This window comes from Colias philodice, chromosome 22, assembly GCF_061535455.1.
Source record: "Colias philodice isolate Cphi_HAF_F1 chromosome 22, ilColPhil1 Martin Lab GWU primary, whole genome shotgun sequence".
In the NCBI taxonomy this organism is placed as follows: domain Eukaryota; kingdom Metazoa; phylum Arthropoda; class Insecta; order Lepidoptera; family Pieridae; genus Colias; species Colias philodice.
Window position 1 is genome coordinate 2,487,659 of NC_143107.1, and position 11,224 is coordinate 2,498,882.

Here is an 11,224-nt window from a genome sequence, read left to right on the forward strand (position 1 = left end):
AAAGAGACAAAGGAATGTTTTGATGTTTTGTTTGTTTGTATGGTAAGTAAAATTATTCATTTGATTTAAAACAAAAAAACAACGCAAAAAACTATATTGCCAAATGCCAATAAAGAGCAGGCTTAGATTACAAAATAAAAGACAGATGGAGCGTTGCCGAACTAAACCGAATGATTTATCGTCATTTTCAATAAAGCTATGTGTGCTGTCATTTCGCCGCTGCACTGTACGTACACGGTGCTTCTGCGTGTAATGTTACCAGATATTGAAAAATTTCCCTAATTTTTCCCCGACTACGGAAAAAAGAGGGTTATGTTTTTCGAGTTTATGTATGTATGTATAATATTTCTTTGACACGCCCTGCAGTATAAACCGTTGGACCGATTTTGAGTTGTGAAGTTTCATTGCAATCATCTGAATTATTTTGTTAGTGGCGGTAGTGACGTAGGCTAATTATAAATTAGCAGTCAAGTTTTAATTTTTATTTTAATATTATTTCGGGTTTGTTGATATTTTTTTTATAATATTGTAAAAATTCTTTTATTATAATATAAAGTACCTGCCTACTAAAGTTATATATGGACAAAATAATTGTATTCAATTTTTAATTAAATAAATTACATAAAAAATGTGTGCGTATACTAGTGTACACACGTAAGAAGTGAACTTCTTTATGACCTTATTTTTCAAAAAATAATTTGCAACTTTACAGAAATACGTCAGTCGAATCACGCGTGGTAGGGACAAGAAAAAGATGGCACGTAACGAAACGAAAAAATGTTACACTAAATTTTTTTCCAACCCCGATAAAGAAGTTTCACTTCAAAAATTTTCAATATTAACTATAATAATTATATTATTTTTTATTTTTCAAAATATATGAATGCAAATAGCGGTAGTTTTTAGTCGAGAATACGGGACATTTTATTTTCATTATAACCATCATAGAGTTCACATAAATTAAATCGCTAGCGAAAACGACTATGGCGTTTTTAAGCTTTATAAAAGTAACAAAATAATGTATTATGCTTATTAAAATAATCTAATAATGATCATGAACCTTTATTGCACTTTACAAATAATCACTTTCACGATCGAAAAATCCAACAGCATTACCCTGAAGATCTTTTAACCGTTATACCGTTTTACCAATAAAAATGGCAAATTCATTTTCAAAATACTGGCAACATACGTTGAAGTTTTGTATTCCTTCATATCTGTAAAATTATTATTCGTATAAAGAAATAAATCAGCCAAATAATCTACAGAAAACCTGTGAAACGATGTTTTATCTTTTTTTTTTTGTTTTCGGGAACAAATTTTACAGCGTTTTATTATCACAAGACAGCATTTTTTTACTAAAATTGCAAACCCTTTTTGACGTATTGCATGACACTATATGCGCTATAGCACTGGAGCAGCGACGTATTTGCTTTTGATTTCGTATTTTCTTTGACAAGGGCGACGCGACGGGCGGTTGTCATGCTCCATCTGTATTTTATTTTGTAATCTAAGAGAGCAGGGTTAACATTTTGCATTGGGTTAATCGGTTATCGCAACGGGCGAAGCCGGGCCATTACTTAGGCATTGTTAACTACCTCATTTGCAACATGTTCATTAAAATTATTGAAAGTTAACTTACTCTTTTCTATTTTGCATTATTAAAACTTTATTATAAATAATTAAATATAAACAATCCGTGGAAAGTATAGGTCATGAATAAGGAATGTATGAAACGATATCAAATCTTACTCAAATAGATTAAATAGGGGATGAAATATTTTTATTTAGAAAGCTTATTATATCGCGAGAAAATTTAAATCTTATGACGTTAAACACTTCTGTTATTTTGTTAAAATTTGTATTAAAAATGTACTGGTAAAATATCTTTTAAAATATTACTATAAGTACTACACTACTATACTATACTACAACTATTTTGTTATTAAAATAAATTAGTAAAAATGAGTTTTATGATAATTTATTAAGGTTTTTAATTAAAATCGAAAATGTTTATAACCGCAGTAAATTCTAGTCGGAAAGGGCGACGATCTGTTATCAAGTTTTAAAACGAAATTATATTCCATAAAATTTACGATTTTCTTTTATGCCTTTATAACAAGCTATCGTGGTAAAGTTTAGTTAGACTGGTTCTATGTTATTTTTATTTTTAAAATTTCTTTTACGATTCCTAAAGTTTGGTCTGAATCGTTTGGCTGTCATCCTAGATTCATACATTTATTAGATGTTACTGTATTGCGAACTTTTATGGGATATAGAAATAAATATAAAAAATATAATAAAGATATAAGGAAAAGAAAACATTGATTCCTTCCCTTAGATTAGATATATTGATAATCTAATAAGATTGCGAGATACAGCCACCAATTAGGTATAATATGTATTCGCTACAAATATATTATATATGTATAATTTTAAGAAGTCGAGCTGAAACTATTTGGCGTAGCATAATACAATACTTTAGTGTATTTTTTATTGTTTGTTATTTTAACTATTGGTCTAAAAAGTGTTAAAGTGAAGTCCCGTGTCCCCGTAGTGGGGTAGGGGGCAGATGCATTATTCATACATCTGTTTCACTGATCGATTTTTCTTTAGGGACAAGTAGGTGATCAGCCTTCTGTGTTCTGCCAGACCGAGACATTTTTTTTTTCGTCTCCACCGGGAATCGAACCCAGGACCCCTCGGTTGGCTCGCTCACGCGTCAACCACTGTACCGAGGAGGCGGTCATGGTCAACTATTGGTCTAGGTACTTTGAAAACAATTAAAACTAAATTACAGGCTTTTTACAGCGGTGAAACATGTCATACCCATGAGAATTTATTTTCATTTCGAGAAGCCGCGGGTAATATTTACTTTATTTCTGATATCTAATATGTACTAGCTGCGCTTCGCGGTTTCACCCGCGTGGCTCCGCTCCTGTTGGTCTTAGCGTAATGATATTATATAGCCTTCCTCGATAAATGGGCTAACTACGAAATAATTTTTCAAATATGACCAGTAGTTTCTGAGATTAGCGCGTTCGAACAAACAAACAAACTCTTCAACTTTATAATATTAGGTAGTACATTCATATATCAATGAATTAATCGAATAAGATCTCGCTCTTTCGACGACTCTATGTTATATTTCTTATTGATTGATTTAATATTTTTGATACGTTGTACATAGAGGTATTATGCGAATCCGAATGACTCTACCTTTAATAAAATACGATAGATATAACATGAAATACTAAATTATCAATCTATTAAGATTTAAATTTATTAAGATATTGTGGAGACATAATTGCAAGTTACTTTTCAGTGTGTAAGAGTATATTATTATTTTATTTAAGAAAGCTTTATTTTAAAGGTTTTAAACATATATTTGCTTCATACTTCTACAGTCATTCAAGAACTTCTTTTTATTATTATTTGTTTAAAATTGTAAAATTATTCATATATTTAAAATAGGTTAATATTATAGTATGTTTGTGAACTACTATAACCCTTTGTTTTATATTAAAGTTGCAAAATTTCTTTGAGCAAATAAAAACGATACAATTAACGAAAAATGGCAAAGAGCTTTGCCATTGAGCTTTTGGTTTTAATAATTGTGTTTTTTTCACATATTATAATTATTATCAAGGCAAGTTTAACTGTATTACGATTTGCGATTGATAAATATTAAAATTGGCCATGTATCGAAGGTTTCTATCATTGTACCAAAATATAAGAGCAATCGAATCTCAATACATTTATGATTTTATTTCTAGAAAATCACCATTAAAAATTGCAATTTCTACACTGATTTATCACATGCACATACACAACATTAGTTTTCACAATTCACGAAACCAAGTCCCGTTATTTATTTAACTTATAAGTCGTTCGTCCCCCGTCAAGGTCGCGTACAGACTGAATCAAAACTTGATTCTTGAATTCCAACATTGTTTTGTTATAAGTTCAACTCGTTTTGTTGTACTGAAAACTTATTAATACTAATTATTGCTTATTGGAGTAAGTTGGATATGCTCTCGTACACGGTTATATTTTCGGGTATAATACTAGGTATGCTAATTAATAATTAGTATCGAATTATGTACAGTTAATTTCATATTATAGCCTCAAACTTAAATACAACTACTTCTTTATAAGCGCTTTTGAATCAATCTTAATACTATTATAAAGGCGAAAGTTTGTAAGGATGTATGGATGTATGGATGTATGGATGTTTGTTACTCTTTCACGTAAAAACTACTGAACCGATTACAATGAAATTTAGCACACATATAGAGGGTAACTTGGATTTTCACATAGGATAGGTTTTATCCCGGAAATCCCACGGGAACGGGAACTATGCGGGTTTTCCTTTGAAAACGCGGGCGAAGCCGCGGGCGGAAATCTAGTATTTTATATAATAGCTATGTCGTAGCCAATTGGTTAAATCTGCCGATTCTTTATTAGCCTCATATTTTTCACAGCAATGTTTAATTTATTTTTCTTTAACGATGCGCCGTTTTTATATTGGTAAAACGATTAGGCAATTAATGAATTGGCAGATTTAACTATGTAGTTTGCTGCATATAAATTAAGGTAGAGCAATATCTTCAGAGGAAATTTTGTAGTTGCTATTTGCAAATCATGACAATTTAACATATTTTGAAAGTTTTCCTACATAATGTTATTTATGATACCTACCAAAGAACTGGCCAAGAGTTGTTATTTGTTAAGCAATAACTTTAAAGAGGCAGCTCCAAATATTGCTCTATATTTTGTTGGGCGGTAATGTTAGCTGCAAATTTTAAGTGCATTCTTACTCTGATGCGTTTTTTAATAAAAGAGGGCTGCAATGAAGACCTACGACAACAAGGAAGATGATTTTTTTTTAAAACGATTGAGCTATAATAGTAAACTGTGGAAAGGGAAAATGCTTTCAGATATATAATATTCCGTATAAAGATTATTTCAAATCGGAAGAGAAGTTCCTGAGATTAGCGCGTTCAAACAAACAAACAAACTTTATAATATGAGGCAAAAATTATAATAGTTGACGCGTGCCCGCTAAGTCGAGTCTCCATATTTTTTACACGCTTTATATTAGCTTCACCTGTATGTTTGTTTGTAACCGACTTCTTTGGGCGCGATTTTGACCCACTTTAAACGGCCAGATTTCGTTCAAACTTTGTAGATTTATTGAGGACCGATGACAATACACTAATTTGATAAAATTTTCGTTTTTTTAGTTCGGTTTTCTATACAAAGCGTGTTTTTTAGTTTTTTTAAACTATGATTATTTCTTATTAAAATATAGAGAAAGTTACTCAGAAATAATGTAGCTTTGCAATTTCAATAATGTATTGACTACGGAATTATTACAGAGATTTCTTCCCACAAACTTATAAATTTTATCCTTTACTAGCTGTCCCAGTAAACATCTTACTCTTATGTGGGTATGAAGAATGAAGATGAAGATGGAAGATCAAGAAGATGTTGGCCGATTCTCAGATCTCGATTCTCAGTGATTCCCAGGCCCCAGAACACAAAATTTCATGAGAATCGATTCAGCCGTTTCGGAGGAGTATAGTACCTAAGTAACTAACATTATATACATAATTTTATATTTACCGAGATTTATCCTTTACCTATGTTCATTAACTTCGTAGGACTTTCTAAAACTATTACAACAAGATCTATTTCATATGACAGAAAGAAAGACTGTAAAATTTTTGTTTATGTTATAAAAAGTGTTGTGTAAAGATGTTATTTAATATTTTATACTATTACTAGCGGTCCGCCCCGGCTTCGCCCGTGGTACATATGAAAAATAGATGTTGGCCGATTCTCAGACTTACCCGATATTCACAGAAAATTTCATGAGAATCGGTCCACCCGTTTCGGAGGAGTATGCAGACTAACATTGTGACACGAGAATTTTATATATAAGATATAATAATGGACATACTTTAAAATATTGAAAAATTATAAAAGTCGACAAAGTCAACTACAGATGATGCGTGTTCACTCAGCAGCTAATAAACATTAAATTATACACATATTTTTAATAAGCTCTCGATTAGTATTATTCTAATAAAAAGTGCTACATTGCTTAAGTCTTCAGTAAATAATGTGCAGTGTTCTTGTTCATTTTGATTCAAAACAACGCTTAGCATGTTGTCGATAGACAGATATGGATTGGGAGAATAATTTGCAAAAAGGAAGATAAAGATTGAATTTGTCATTTTCTGTAAATGTTCATCTTCTGAAAATTACATATTAGGTACATCCTTCCTTACTTTACTACTTAATTACATCTTAAAGCGTGTTAAAAACCGTTTATTTATTTTAAATATAAGTAGTTCTAGTAAAAACTGACCACATTCTAAACAAACTTGGACTAGTTTAGTTAAAATTTGGAAATAAAACAGCTAGAAAATCCGGTTCATCTACCTACGCTATGCATATTAATCCGGCCTATGTCGCTTTTAATTTTTTTTTACACTTTTTGTCTATTATTAATAACTTAATATTTACCTACCTAGTAATAATTAGCTTAGGCTTATATAAAAAAAAAATTGTTGCCGTATTATGTCCCAATTTATTTCTAACTTTCTAAGTAACTCGCTATAACTGATAATATTTGCAATAAACACTAATAATTTATGCTATTGATAACATTTTACACTGTCCTATTTTGAGAATTTCCTTTTAGAAAATTTGATCGTATTTCCTAATTAGCTGGTTTTTGACTAACTGTGTGTTAATAAAATGAAAATATTATGAAATACACATTCCCACTTGGAAATTCTCGTTATAAAATTGTTAAAAATATTTAATAATGTTCAATTCGTCCCTGTTCTATCGGGAGGTCCAGCGCGCAAGTTAAGTATTAGCTTGAGTTAGCAAATAAAATAATGATCAATAAGACTATTCTGTATAACAAACAAGAAAATAATAAAGATACAACCTAAGGATACAACTGAAAGCATTCATATTTTCAAGTGGTCGTAACATATTAAAAAATTCCTTTCGTTTCGGATAATATCCCTTTTAAAAATTAAGAAATTAATGCTTTAGTGTTTATCAAATGAAGAATAAATTTACCATTTGTTTCATAAATCGTTTTTTTTTACAACAATAATGATCTTGAATAAGTATGTATTATCAGTATTATATTATAATCGTCCATGGTATTATGATACTTACACAATTTGTTTTCAGCGCCATCTATTAAATTAAAGAAGAAATTCAATAGCACTAAAAATATTTTTACTACTCCTCACTAGATGTCGCTAAGTTTTTATATAAGCGCCATCTATTGTTACGAAATGTAAACTTTTATTTTCTATTCGACGATAGATGTCGCTGTAAAAATTTATAACTAACATAACATTCCCGAAAACGAAGTAGCTTTGAATGTATTTTTCTCTTATTATTTACTTCGAAAATATTTAACATTTATTTAAAATTTGAATATACTATTTGCCACATTTTTGTAAAATTGCTGCTATTTACTTACTTAATTGCTTTTTAAAATGTTATTTATATTCTATAATATATTTTAATTATTATTTCAATTAAATTAACTTTTTTATGTGTGTAAGCAAAATATTTAGGCATATTCTGTTATAAATTTTAATCAACCGCTATCCGGTACATCATGCATTATCTTCACAAGGATATTTTCCAATCAAGTGCGCATAACATTTTATGCATGTTACAAGTTTTGTTTATTTTGTACCTACCACATTGAACCATATGGCAACCCAGGTAGGCGGGAAACGGCACAAAAAGCGCGCCTTGCCTCCGGCTGACAGTAAAAAAAAAACTAAGACGTGAATCATGCCTGCGTTCCGACATAGTTTGCGCCTGATATATCCAAGTTACGGTTTATTTTGTTTGGCCTCAGACATTAATTTTAATGCATAAAATAATTTTATAACGAATAATTAATACAGTAAGATACCCGTTATAGTGTTCACTTGTAGTGCTTCCTTACTAGAAAACTCGATTAATATTTTTTAAGCATAGCAAGCATGATTTTGTAAAACGGTATCACCTATTTACTAAAGGCATAGGTATTCTGTGCTAAAGGCCAGAAAATATTATTATGAGTAGTATTTTTGAGATTTAATTATAAAATATGACCCTGTAAATCGGTTCATAGCAAAATAATGTATTATGTAAGGTAATTTTCATTTGTCGTTAAAGGTATGACTAAATTTAAAGATTAATTTTTATTGTTGAAGTAACTAGGTATGTACTATGTAGGTACCTACCTAATTACTACTGCTATGATAAATTTGGTTATAAACCAATCATTTAAAGGTTCCGGGCTTAAAATCATTTTACACGAAGTAATTTGATAAACATAATATGGAAATAAATAATAGTTAAAATAATGGTATGTATTATAATAAACACTATGCTTAAAAATAAACACACAGGTAAATGCACGCACACAAACGATGCTAAGCAGATGCCTTTGTTACTTTATGTAGCCTTGTTTTTAATACCCTGATAAAACGGACTTTAGCGTCCTAGATCTAATGTTCAAATTTGCTTGTTCTAATTTGACGCAAGCTAATATAAAACTTATGGCAACAGAATACGGATCAAAATCGTTTATAAAATATACATTTCCTCATAGAAAATGCACAATTAATGTTAAATGAAAATCAACTTTATTGCCATGATTATAAGGATAATATTTCCATGAATGTATAAAGGGATAAATACAAAATGTAAATCAGCTGATGTGCATGTGTGCGTGCATGCGTGCGGGTAGTGGTCTCTGGCGTTCCACTTGACTCGTTCTTCGTTTTTTTTTATTTAAAATGTATTTTTTAATTTAGAATGCCAGTCCCGTGATTTTAAAATCATAGATAATCGATATTTCTTTTAAATAAAGTTGATTATGGATAGAGTGAAATTAATTTATGTTAATTAGATAAATATTATAATCTGTATGATAACATCTACGTGGATTGATTTATGTGGTGAATATCTGCTTTGGATGATAATATAATGTATTTTAAATGAAAAATGGAAAATTAATAAATATTTATTTATGTAAGAATTATGAAAAACACTACTGAAGGAGTTATTTTAAATCTTTTATACATGGACGATATGAGGTTTTTGGATATTTTGTGTAAATAAAACAACTTATATGCTAGGTAAGTAAAATGTTTAATATTATAAAAGAATAACAATCATCTACATCTTAGTTCTAATGACAATATGAGTCGCATACTTGCCTCATGTAATAATACCATAGTATAATGATAGTAGTTACATAATAAATAAATAGACTTAAATATGTAAAATTTAATTCTCTTCAATAAACGAATTAAAAAATAACAACTCTACATTTTGTTTCGTAACGAACATTTAAATAAAATACGTATAAACTGAAGAAGTAATTTATTTAATTTATATACATACTTACATTCGAAATTATATACATATTAAATGATGACTAAAAAAATGTTTGTGAGACAATTAAAAGCAATAATTTACAAATTCAACTTTCTAAACTGTATCTTAAACACAAATTATCAATTTAATGCAATGCTAATTCTTAAAGTGAATATAATATTTGGAACGATACAGACCGGTTAACCTTGTAAGGCCTAATACGCACTAGAGCTTTTAAACGCGTAAAATGCAACTATAGGCCAAGTAATATGCAGCGTTTTGAAGCCGCGTTTTTTATACTATGGAATACGTTGGTTACTGTCGGGAATTAATGCTATGTTATTTTGATGCTTAAAATATTAATTTTTTAGTAAAAACTGATGCATTTATAGGTTAAAAACTATACCTTCTATCAATACATTGAAAACTACATTATCGTAAAAATGCTGAGTAGGTCAAATTACAATTTGTCCTACAGACTGAATCAAAAATAAAGTATTCAGTGCAGTTTGTATTATGTTTTTGGAAGGTAGTCTAAAGGCATTATTAATTATATAACATGAAACATAAACAAGAGTAGTTATAAATGTTAAGTATGATTCTTTGAGGTCTCGTGCGAAATAGGTCTAATAGTTGTCTGATATCAAACAACCAGCAACCAAGACCCATGTAACAGTTCTGTGTGCTACGTTTTCCATTGTAATAAGTGATGTATTGAATCGCGACAGGGGCCAACTATGATTGGTCATAAACCGTCGGCAAGTGCAGCGCGAACGAAAATATACGGCGCGACGAGTTGTTTTGCCGCCTTATCACTGGATTGATCATAGATTATTTGTGTTTTATTACAACCGGTTTATGCCAACTGTTGGAGGAATCTGAGAGAAATTTATGTGACTTTACATTTTTCTCCAGGTGGTCAATTTTTTTTAAAGTGAACTTTTTTAGGCGCGTTGAGAGGCAAGTTTGCATCATGCCAATACCGTAACGGCATGGAGTAAAGCGACGATTATTGTATCTTTGAATCTTGCCAAAGAGGCTTCACTTCTGAGTTCTGACACCGTGTGCTCGGCACACAAGCTCTTTTTTATACTATGCATATTCATTTAATTTCATCTGTATTTCATTCATTAAATTTTTAGTAGGTACCTAATATATTATGTTTCGTACTGTGATAAAAAAAAATTAACGCCTCCATTTAAGATACTATGTTTGTTTGTGCTGTTGCTGTTTGGAATAAAAATGTGTTATTTTAATATTTATATATTATAATTAACACACAATAACGTTAGTTAACAGGTCATTATGAATTTAAATTCAGATCTAATTAAATTATGCTTAGTACAATGTATGCCGTATGTGTATGAATGTAGAGTTGATTGCATGTTATTTGACTGATAATATTATATTATTATGTGAATGTAGAGCAAGTTGTGTAGCAAGCGAGTTATTTTCATGTATTTTGTTGGTTTGTGAATGTATATTTTTTGCATTTTTATTATAAACAAGTGTAATTTATAATTTTTTTAAACAATAGGAAACAACTATCACGGGGCGGGATTCGAACCAGCATCTTTCCACCACACGACTGACCAATTCTACCTCCCGCTTGCTGCAAAGTGTGCGAAACGTCAGGTTAATAATAGGTATAATGAATAGATCGCGTTTAAAATTCATGAAAATCTTTATTTTCTAAATACTCAACTATACAAATTTCCACGTGTATTCAATACATAATCTATGCAGCGGGCGTCACGAGCCGCGCGGGGCGAAGGCGGGCACTCCGGCCGCCAACTTAAAAATG